The following is a 9,664-nucleotide window of genomic DNA, read 5'->3' as shown; positions in this document are numbered from 1 at the left end:
ATCCTAAGGAAAAATGAGAGATGGGGTCAAAAGTTGTGGGACATCCATAGGTATTAATCAGCCAAAAAATCATGCTCTGAGACAGTATCTAATGACTGAGAAAATGCTCATAAAATAACTAAAATGACTAGGGAAAACCACAAGTATTTATATACAGTATCTGAATACACATAGAAAAAAGACCAAGAGAAAATTCTCCAAAATATTAAAGCTACTTTTATACTTGACAATAAAATTAAGTGATTTTATCTTTCTTGACACATTTTCCTTTATTTTCTCTTAATATTTATTTTTCTACAGTGAATATTGCATTATTTTAATTTTAATTCTAATAGATTATTTTAAAAATTATTGTGGTAACATAAACATTATAACATTTCCTATTTTAACCATTTTCAAATAGACAATTCAGGGGTTTTAACTACATTTACAATCAGATTTATTTTTATTATAAAAGTAACATTCACTGCAAAACTTTTAGGAAGTACAGCATAAGAATAAAAAGTATAAAGATCATGGTGAATGACGGTGGGTATAGGGTTTCTTTTTAGGGTGATGAAAATGTTCTAGAATCGATTGGGTGATGGTAGCACAACTCTGAATAAACTAAAAATAACTGAATTGTACATTTTAAATGGGTGACTTGTATGTGAATTGTAAGAAAGGATTAAGTTTAGCTTTCACATGAAGGCAACATGGAGTAGGGAAAATGGAAACTCAGCGGCAGAACTGGCTTAAAGTACCTCCGTGGTAAAGGGAAGGAGAGAGAGAGAGCCATGACATAAGTCTAGAATCAGCACCAGATCCTGGGAAAAATAACCAGGGCTACTGGAATGTAAAGGAATATGGGGTATAATCAAAGGTGGGAAGTCTCGGCGGGAAATTTAAACTAGTTAAAGCTCTCTGATAGGCTGTACAATTCAAAATCTCAAAGGCGGGCTAGTTAACTTTCTCGGATAGGCTGTAAACTCTGGAGTACCAGCCAATGGGGAAACGGGAGGAACCTGCATATTAGGGGTAGGGTATAACTACTGCCATGTTCTTTTGTGTGCAGCGCCTGTCACATTTCTGGCTGTGCGTCGGTTCTTGAAAGATTGTGAATAAATTCTTTCCTTCTCCACAATTGGGTGAGCATTTATTCCTTTTTGCTTGTTTCTCACAGAATTATGTCTTGATAACGCTGTTATTAAAACAAAAAGTATAAAGATCAACTTATTGCCACCACCCTGAGATTTCCACTGTCAGCATCTTGATACATAGCCTCCAAACTCATATTGTACAACATATATACTAATTAAAGAATAAAATTTCAATCATACCATATATAAATTTAAAAATACTTTAAAATTACAATGCATATAGCTTTATAATCAGAAAGTAAAACCAGACTAGAGGGTGGTCAGGAGAACTGACTTCTAGTCCCAGCCTCCCCTTATGTATCTGTGCAACCTGGGGAGTTAAGTGACTTTTCAGGGACAAACATTTTCATGTGTAAAAGGCAGGATGGCAAGTAAGGACAGCTTTGGTCCCTTCCAAGAGAAGTCTATAGTTCTGTGAGTCTATGCTTCCCTGAGAGGGCAGCACAGTAACAATAGTAAAAACTAACTTGGCTGTAATAACAAAGAATGGGGACCAAAGTGTGTATTTATCAATGGGGGACTGGCAATATACACTCATAATCTTCAGGATAATGTTATGTTAATAAAAAAGAAAGCAAAGGATAGAAAAGCATGTGTAGCATGCAACCATCTGTGTTAAAACAAAAATGAATATGTGTATATATTCATATGCCCAGAACATTTTTAAAAGGATCCACAAGAAGAGGGCACTAAGGGGAGGGAACTAGGTGGTTGGAAAACGGTGGTGGTTCTGGAATTTACTTTTCATTATTCAGTTTATCCTTTTGTACTTGGGTATTTTGTACCTTTTTTTGACTTTTTTTTTTTTTTTGAAGTAAATACTTTTTTTTCTTTTTTTATTGAGATATATTTACACACCATATTCATCCACAGTGTACAATCAGTTGTTCACAGTACCATCATATAGTTGTGCATTCATCATCACAATCAATTTCTAAACATTTTCATTGCTCAAAAAAAAAAAAGATTAAAATAAGAATGAACATAAAAGTATAAAAGAACACACCAAATATTGCATCCCCCCTTCCCACCCTATTTTTCATTTAATTTTTGTACCCATTTTTCTACTCATCCATCCGTACATTGGATAAAGGGAGTGTGAGCCACAATGTTTTCACAATCACAAAGTCACACTGTGTTAGCTACATTGTTATACAATCGTCTTCAAGAATCAAGACTACTGGGTTGCAGTTTGACAGTTTCAGGAATTTCCTTCTAGCTATTTCAATACACCAAAGACTAAAAAGGCATATCTATATAGCACCTAAGAATACCTTTCCGAGTGACCTCTTGACTCCATTTGAAGTCTCTCAGCATCTGAAATTTTATTTTGTTTTGTTTTGTTTCCCCCTTTTGGTCAAGAAGATTTTCTCAATCCCATGACTGGCATCATTTTTTTAAACAATAAAATAATTATTGGGGGGAAAATCTTGTTAACACAGGAACATGGATCTCTTGGGTATACTGATAAGTGATGTAAAGCAAACTTGTCTCTCACACACTTAAAGCCTTTAAAATAATTCCCTTGCCCGTGTCCCGCGAGACCTGCATGATCCGACTGGCCACCTCTGTCCTCCTCCATGGCCATTTTGCCACTTGCTCCTTTCACTCGAGTCATATCGGACTTCTGTCAGTTCCTAGAAGTCTCAGGCTTTTCACCCCCAGAAATGTCAAATGCGGCATCAGCTCCTTCAGATAATAACTTTTAGGAATTCCAATTCCAGTTGCAGAATTTCAAAACCGAGCGACCTCCAAGATGCAGCCCGCCCCTTATGTTACACCTGAGGAGAAAGGAGCCTATGAAATCTGAAGTCACTTGTCTAAGGTCACACTGCTTCTTCTCTACTATATGTAAATAACCCTAGCAGCTGCTCTTTGGAGTTTCATTAAACAAAAGTAGGTTAATAAAAAGGAAGCCTGTGGATTTAAGATATTGGCACAGTGGGGCTACAAGCAAGATGTAGAAAATTAATTTGATTTCTTATCCATAGACATATCTTCATGATGGCAATGCTCAGAGGAACCGATCAGGGGAAAGTATATTCCCTAAAAACGAAAATCCACCATGATTCTAGATTCTACAAAGAACCACAGGATTGTATTTGAAACATGTTTGTTTAATGTGAGGGAGCAATTAATTTGATTGTCCTGAGGGCATTTATCTATAGGATTTGCTTTTATAATCCATATCTAGACAATTTAGCTAAACTAGTCATAGCTAAGTAAATCAGAAACTCAGATTGGGAGGGGGAACCTGAAGGGCATCTAGCCTGCAGGGCTACAAGGAAATGGGCCACAAAGAACCTGAGACACAGGCGAAGGATGGAGATCAATCTTCTGAGTCCTCTGGGAAATTTTCTTCTGAAAGAAATCGACCTATTGGCAGAAATAAAAATGCCAAACTCGAATTCCATTCACAACATTGTACCTCCAACTTCACAATTATAAATTCACAGCATTCCTCACCATGTAGGTTTGTTCCATGACTGTCAGACCCTTTAAAAATATATGCATTTCTATTTTAATAATATTTATTATTTCTGATATGAAAGTAATTTGTAATAGAAAACTTGGAACACATAGGCATGTATATCAAGAAAATGAAAATCAATCATAATCCATGATATGAAGATAAGTACTTAACATCCTGGCATATTTCCTTCTAGTCCTTGTTCTTGGTGTATTTGTGAATGTGAGGGATACGATGTGTATATAAAGTTTACAGAATTGGAATATTTCCTTGGCATTTTATTTTTTTTCCAACTTACAGTTTTAGTTTTTGCTTTTTGAAAGTTATTAGATGATAATTATCCTTTTACACAAATCGTTATATGAATTGATTATTTTCATAGCATAAATTCCTGAAATGGGAGTAATGTGTCAAAGGGTACACATATTTTTAAGCCTTTTATCCCTTAATTATCTTCCAGAAATTGTTTTCAGTTTATGCTCTCCACAGTGACTGAGTGCCCTTTTTAAAGTCATTTTCACCAGTATAGAGTATGCTTATTTGCTGATAAATTGTATGAAATGATTGTGTGAAATATTTTGTTTCAGCTTTGTTTAACTTGGCTTCAAATTTTAGAGGGTAAACATTTTTCTAGTGTTCATACATATAATCTTAATTTCCCTTGTCTTTGTGTGATATTTGCCCAACTTTGTATTAGAGGGCCCATTTTATTGATTTGTAGGAGGTCCACCCACCCCACCCCAGCAAACAGACATTTATTAAGCTCATACAACATGCCAGGTGCTATGCTTTAGACGAATGTACAATGAACAAAAACATGCACCTTCTGTGGAGAATGAAGAATATAGAAGACAGGTAAATAAAAGTTTGAAAAAGGGGCATAGGAAGCTTAGAATGTCAACTCTAGAACGAACCTTCTGATGTGCCATTAGGATGCATCAGGATCTCTTGGAGGCTAGTTTCTGACTCAGAAGTTCTGAGGTGGGCCTGAGAATCTGCATTTCTAACAGGGTCCTAGTTGGTGGTAAGGTTTTTTTTTTTTAATATATTAAAGATTTTAACCCTTTGAGTTATATATTGTAAATATTTTCTTCACTGCTTTCCCACCTTTAATTTGTTTGATTTTCCCCTAAAAACATTTTAGGAAATAGTTTTTACATGGTCAAGCAAACCAATCCTTTTGTTTATATCTTCCATAGCTTTTATGTAGAAAATCCTTCTCATATTGAGATAATATAAATATTTACCTTTATTTGCTGAGTTAATGTATTTAAAAAAAACATGTTGAACTGTTTATTCCTTCTGGAAACATTTTCAGGAATGGTTTGAAGGGAAGCACTAACAGAACTTTTTCCAAGTGCTTCAATGTCGTTTAATGGATACTCTTTCCTTTCTCCAACAATTTTGTAAGACGTCCTTTATCATGTTGTAACAGTAGGCATCCTGAGGACTCCCTTGTCACCCCCACCTTTCCTTGAAGATGGTAAGTGGCCATCTTCATTGGAACTAAACAGTTTTATCAACTGTACAAATGACAAGTCACTGATATACCAGAGAAGATAAGCAAATGTTTGTTCTTATCAGTGTAATATCTACGTTTTGGAAGAATGAGTGCCAGACCTGACAGGTTTTTTGATGACCCTTTCGGCTTATGATTTTCTCTTTAGCCCCCATTATGCTTATCCAGTCACGTCCATACGTAGGACATAATAATGGTTTCCTAGGGCCCTCAGGATTAGGACTGAATTTCAGACCTCAAGGCCTTTTAATTCATCATTCTCCAAGAACATTATTATGCAGCTGGGCCAGTATTTCTCACACTTGAGTAATGTACAGACACCTTTAAAAGGAAAAATAATTTCCATGGACTCCCAATGATGCCTTAAATTATTTTTATTAAAATATCACTTCACTGCATGTACTTATAAGTACATATCAACAAAGGGCACTGGAATCACAGTCACAATGTAGAAATTCAAATGATCTAGAATATGCGTGATATTAATTTCTTTTAAAAACATTGTAATTGAAGCACAGGAACAAAGTTACTGGATTTTATAGAGAACGTGGAGACTCCCTAGGGTATGTGTTCTGGTTCCCAGCTAATAAAACAAAAACGGGAGAATTGCTTTATCATAATAAACCTCATCCAACCCTCAAACTTTGCCTCTGTTTTTAAGCAGTTTTGATGCCCATCCACTCTTCAACGCTAAATATAAATATGAACAATTATTAAACTAGATAAGACTGATCTCCATAATTCTTGTAATCATACAACCATGACAGCAAAACTAAATAGGAACAAAACTGTAAAACCAATGCTTCAAATTAATTTAATGAAATGGATGATAATGTTTTGTTGAAAAAAATGTCTACTCAAATTGAGAATATGGTATAATACTGCCAGCCAGGAGCAAGTTTTTTTGTTTTTTGTTTTTTTTTTTTTTTTGGTTTTATAGGCCCATTACCAAAAGCTTATCAGAATTTGTTCATTCCTTCAACCATTCATCTTTTTTTCCTTCTTCTTCAAGAAATCTTTAGAGATTGAACTGTAGCACATTAATCCATCAAGATTTTCATCAAAACCATCAGTTCTTGAACATTCCACCAATATTCTTCTAAAGAATTTGCTTCTGCAAGTTGATATGTATAACTAAGCTGATTTTTGCTTTATAGGTTTTAATAAAACATGTTCTGTTATCCCATTATGAAATGAGAAGTCGTGCTGGAACTAAAAAGAAATGGCTTCAAGATGAAAGAAAACCACTAAATACAGTAATTTAAATATATTAAGTGAAAATACTTTTAAAAAAGTACAGTTTCTGTCGTGTATCACTTACAATTTGCAGAGTAGATGTTGTTATTGTTTGTAAGCCTAAGAGCTTTCTATAAACAGAGAAGCTTTCTGTAAAATTTTATGGAATAAATTCCCAAAATTTTATAGGCAAATATCATACAGCAGGCTTAGGTTGCTCAAGACTCTGTTCCTTAATAGTTTTTGAAAGCTGTGGCCTTTAAAAAGGAATGAACATGTTGATCTGGGCGTAAAGGAGGAGGATATGCAGAAAACAGAGGAGATGCCAATTCACAATGCAGAAGGCAATTAATTAAAAAGAGTCGTGCTCCTTGAAACATACAATTGAGGAGATCTGAAAATCTTAGAAAAACAGAATATTTATTTCTTCCAAGGTACATACTGGTGTGATTTTTCCACCAGAGTTAAATCAATAGATTATATCTTGGGTTAAGGCAGTGGTTCTCAACAGGGGGTGATTTCGCCTCTCAGGAGACATTTGGCAATGTCTGGAGATGTTCTTGGTTGTCATTACAGTGGTGGTGGTGCTGTGCTACTAGCATCTAGTGGGTAGAGGCCAAGGATGCTGCTAAACATCTTACAATGCACAGGACAGTCCCTCACAACAAAGAATTAGTATGCCCAAAATTTCAATACTGTGGAGGCTGAGAAAACCTGGGTTAAGATATCCAAGCCAGCGGGTGCTTTACATGCATGTGCATGCATGCACGTGCACACACCCAATCTATGTTACAACGCCACAGATATCCAGTATCCTTCCAGTCTCCTGGAATACAAGTTAGTCACAGGAGGGTTGAGTTAGAAGGATTTGCACTGAACCAGTCAAAACAAGACCACTATTGAAGGAACAGTTAAAAGCAAAACAGGATTCATTTGATCAGCTCTTATTCAGCAAACCTTTATTGAACACCCCACATGTGCCAGACACTCTGCTAAGCATGGTGATACAAGGTGAACACAACTCCACATGGTCACTGCCCTCATGGAGTTTACAATAATGCAGATTAACAAGAGGCCAGTTTGTAAAATGAAGATGCCTTCGAAGTACAGGATTGGGGAACATTTACACAGCAGTTTGAAAAGTTTTTACATTGTATAATCTCATTTGAACCATACAACTACTTCATGAGATAGGCTTTATTCTCTGCTTAGAGAGGCTAAAAACATGCCCAAGGTCACAAGTTGTTAAGTGGCAGAGCAGACACTGTAGTCAGGTGAGATTGATGTCCCTGTTACATTGTTCCAAAGAAAGGATACATTAAAACTCTCTTGCCTTGATTTGACCTGGAATATTGCCTCCAGATCCCCACCAGTGATATAGATACAAACCCTTCCCCTTATGAAAAGATGCCCCCATCACTCTCTATCTCTTTTGCTTATATAATACCTGGAGATTATTTTCTAGCCTTTTCATGTATATATGCTTGTGCTACTAATTAAATTGTACACTCCTGACCTGCAGGGACCAGATATTCCATTTCCTTGGCAACCTTTTGCAGTACCCCAGACAGTCACCCAAAAAGTGACTGCTGCATGAATGAGCCTGTAGAGATAAAAATACATTACGGTATTCTCATTTATTGGTTTCATGCTTTTATTTTGCTTTGTGATAGGATTGTACCTTATAAGCTTCTAGAAGGCTGAGAAAATGGCCTGGCCCTTCCTTACTCAGCAGGCATCATGCAAAATGTGATCCTTGCATGCCTTTTTGATGCTCTGGATAATATTAGCACACTGGGGTGTTTTTGTGTATGGAAGGACAGAGGTTGTCAGCTTCTCTGCGGTGGGGAATGTTCCCACTCTTCCACTGTAAACTCCAATGGCGCATAGAACAGGGCTAGATTACTGCAGAAGCCCCCTCATGCATATTTTTATTACCAAGGAGCCCGACTGCGAAAATGGCAAGCTCTTGCATAACCCCAGACCTTGCAAGGAAATGAGCAAAGTGGAAGAGGATTTGAAGGCAGCTCAGAAATAGCCTGGAGAAGAATGCTGAGGCTTCTCCCTGAGAATCCACCCTAAGTTCGACAATCAGGACCTCAGCTGCGAGCCGCCCGCAGTCTTGGGGTCTGGGAGGCAGCCCGCCAGCCCGTCCGCCCCCGGGAGCTGTCCAGACGGCTCCGCCCGCTCCTACCTGGGCACTGACCCGCGCCGCGGCCTCTCCTCCTCCCACCCCGGCCGCGGGGGCCCGGATCGGGCCTGCCCCGCCGCCGCCCCGCCTCCGAGAAGCCCCGCAGGCGGCGCGTTCGCAGCCTCCTCCGGGCCAGCTGGCCAGACAGCGCGGGCGCGCCGGGGTTGGCGCGGCCAGACTCGGCGGGGCTCGTCGGGGCTCGGCTGGGGCTCGCCGGGCTCGCCCCCGGTCGGGCGCCTGCAGGGGGCGCGGGGAGGGCCCCGCCCCGCCGCCTTCGCTCTCCCTCCCGGCTCCCTGGATCCGCGCCGGGAGGAAATGATGTGTTGCTGCCTGGTTAATCACAGCTCCAGACACTCATTGGCCAAGCGCTCCGCAGCCACTTCCTCCTCCTCCTCCTCCCGCTCCAGCTCCTGCTCTTTGCAGCCGCCGCCGCCGCCGCAGCCTCCCCCTCCGCACTGGGGGAACTTTTCTACTCTCAGTGACCGTCTCCCCCACCACCACCCCTCCCCCCAGGGCAAGCCTCTGCCCCACTCGCCCGCCCCTCCCTCGGCTGTCCTCCCAGCCCGGGTCTCAGCGCCTCGGGAAGTTTATTCCGCCCGTCCTCCTCCCCTGCCTCCTCCTCCTCCTCCTCCTTTTCACCCCGCCTCCCCTCCCTCCCCCGTCTCTTTCCCCGGGGTGGCTGCCGCTGCTGCCGCTGCAGCTGCAAGCCTGTTCCTTGGCTGGCCGCGCCGGGCCGAGAGCTGCGAAGCCCCCAGCCCCACGCACCACTGAGCTGCAGCCCCCGCCGCCGCTCGGGGTCCGGCCGCCCGTCCTTGGCCCCGCAGAGTTCCGGGCTCCCTCGCCGGCTGCACCGCCCCGCCCCGCCCCGCTCCGCGCCGACCTGCAGCGCCCGGCTGGCTCGCACTCCGCCTCCCCCAGCTCAGCTCCCGGCCGCGGCGGGACCAGAGGTGAGGGGAGGTCGCCGGTCGCGCCTGCTGGAGCCGGAGAACCGAGGGAGGAGGGAGCTGAGTGGGAGAAGGGGCCGGGTTCGGGGGTGGGCGGGTGGGTGTCTGCGGTGCCTCCCCCTTGCTTTCATTCCTTTCTCCCCCGAGCTTGATCTACGCTCGGTG

General features: G+C 41.2%; 1 protein-coding gene across 1 annotated transcript in view; it reads left to right on the top strand.

Annotated features, from left to right (window-relative positions):
• The first annotated feature begins 9,083 nt into the window (after positions 1 to 9,083).
• The window catches only part of ACVR1 (activin A receptor type 1), a 140,373-nt gene continuing 139,792 nt past the window's right edge, over positions 9,084 to 9,664 (top strand). Inside the window, exon 1 of the mRNA XM_037849957.1 lies at positions 9,084 to 9,502. The gene's annotated coding sequence lies outside the window, so the exon portion shown is untranslated. The remainder of the gene's footprint in view (positions 9,503 to 9,664) is intronic.

The sequence above is a fragment of the Choloepus didactylus genome, chromosome 9 (assembly GCF_015220235.1).
Source record: "Choloepus didactylus isolate mChoDid1 chromosome 9, mChoDid1.pri, whole genome shotgun sequence".
Lineage (NCBI taxonomy): Eukaryota > Metazoa > Chordata > Mammalia > Pilosa > Megalonychidae > Choloepus > Choloepus didactylus.
The sequence above is the reverse complement of the archived record's forward strand: the minus strand, read 5'-3'. Positions and strand labels throughout refer to the sequence as shown.